Source organism: Pteropus medius, unplaced genomic scaffold (genome assembly GCF_902729225.1).
Source record: "Pteropus medius unplaced genomic scaffold, Ma_sr-lr_union100, whole genome shotgun sequence".
Classification (NCBI taxonomy): domain Eukaryota; kingdom Metazoa; phylum Chordata; class Mammalia; order Chiroptera; family Pteropodidae; genus Pteropus; species Pteropus medius.
The window spans coordinates 2,338,724-2,340,693 of record NW_024344370.1 but is presented as its reverse complement, the minus strand read 5'-3'; the positions used below and the strand labels follow the sequence as shown (position 1 = coordinate 2,340,693).

General features: G+C 33.6%; 1 non-coding gene across 1 annotated transcript; it reads right to left on the bottom strand.

Moving 5' to 3' along the window:
• Positions 1-1,455: 1,455 nt before the first annotated feature.
• LOC120608451 (5S ribosomal RNA) lies at positions 1,456-1,574 on the bottom strand. Its single transcript, XR_005654396.1, has one exon. It is a non-coding gene; the product is annotated as a 5S ribosomal RNA (ribosomal RNA).
• Between the last annotated feature and the right edge of the window lie 396 nt (positions 1,575-1,970).

The window sequence follows — 1,970 nt, the reverse complement described above, 5'->3', positions numbered from 1 at the left end:
GCCCCCTGCTCTTCACATAGTAGACACTCATAGATATTTGATGAATGCAACTGAAAAACTTTTAAAAAAGATTTTTATTAAAATATAGCTAGCATCCAATATTATATTAGTTTCAGATGTACATCATAGTTATTCAGAATTTATATACCTAATATAATGATCACCATGTTGCACATCCAGCAACAATCTGACACCATACAATACTATTACAATATTATTGACTATATTTCCCATGCTGTACATTCATCCTCATGACTTATTTGTTTTATACCTGGAAATTTGAACCTCTTATTCTCTTTCGCCTTTCCCACCTTTAAAAAATTTTTTCAATTACAATTGACATTTAATATTATTTTATATTAGTTTTAGGTGTACAGTATAGTGGTTAGACATTAATATAATTTACGAAGTCAGCCCCCTGACTAATCTAGTACCCACCTGGCACTATACATAGTTATTACCATATTACTGACTATATTCCCCATTCTTTACTTTATATCCCCATGACTATTTTGTAACTATCAATTTGTACTTCTGAATTACTTTACTTTTTTCACCCTGCCCTCCAACCCCTTCCCATCTGGCAACCATCAGCTTGTTCTCTGAAACTATGAGTCTTTCTGTTTTGTTTGTTCATTTATTTTGTTCTTTAGATTCCACATATAAGTGAGATCGTATGGTATTCGCCTTTCTCTGTCTGACTTATTTCACTTAGCATAATACTTTCCAGTTCCACCCATGTTGTAGCAAGTGATGAGATTTCATTCTTTCTGATGGCTGAGTAATATTTCATTGTGTATATGTACCACTATTTCTTTTTCTAATAAAACACTTTAATGGGTGCTTTTCAATTCCAGAAGAAAGACCAAATTCATCAGCCTAACCTACAGCAATTTGACTTCAACTTGTCTTTCTAGCTTTTCCTCCTACTCCATTCTTTACATCAATATATTTTGTGTTTGAGCCATAAAAATCATTCTACTGTTCTCTGAATACACTGTCCACTTTCACCCACATTCTATACTTTTCACAGCAGCAGTCACGGTATAATTATTTAGAAATGTGTCTATCTCCCAAGTAGATTAGAATTTTTACAGGACTGAGGACATGTCCTATTCATGTTGTTATCCTTCACAAAGCCAAGCACACATCTTTGTATTATAGTTACCAAAAAGAACAATTTTAATTAGTGAGTTTTAAAATGAAATGCAATTGATTTTTGACCTATTTTCTTAGGTAAGATTTTTAATTTTTTTTTTCAGAACAAGTACTTCTTTGTAATCATGTTTTTGATTTTCCTGAAAAACCATGTGATGACAAAAAGCTACTATAAATTCAATGATATTTTTATTTATTTATTTTTTTAAGGCAAGGCAACCCTTGATTGCCCTTACAGACTGCAAAGATCTTTTCAGCTTACAATCTCTCTCTCTCTTTCTTTTTAAAAATTTTTTACGCCTACAGCACCTGGTATTCCTAGGTGGTCTCCCATCCAAGTACTAACCAGGCCCGACCCTGCTTAGCTTCCGAGATCAGACGGGATCAGGCTTGTTCAGGGTGGCATGGCCATAAACTCAATGATATTTTAAAATAAATTTGTGTTCTATTTATCACTACAGCATCTATAGACATAGGAAGAAGTGGATATTAATGTTACCAGACATATTACAATGTTTGGCATGTACAAAGATTTGTGGACCCTTTGTAGAGTGAGTAGTTTACAGATTGCAAACAGTTTTCTAGGAAATAAGGACCTATTGAAGGTTTCTCATTGTGTAATGACAAAGGAAGTTAAACCATATAAAAAAATAGATACTTTTTTTTTCAAAATACTTTGCTTTGCATTTGTACCTTTATTCATTCCGTGCATTTGTTCAGTATCTAGTGTATGCTAGGCAACATCGTAGGTGCTGGGCATACATGAGGGATCAGGTTGGTATTAGCGGAGGTGGTGAGAAGAGTGTGGATTC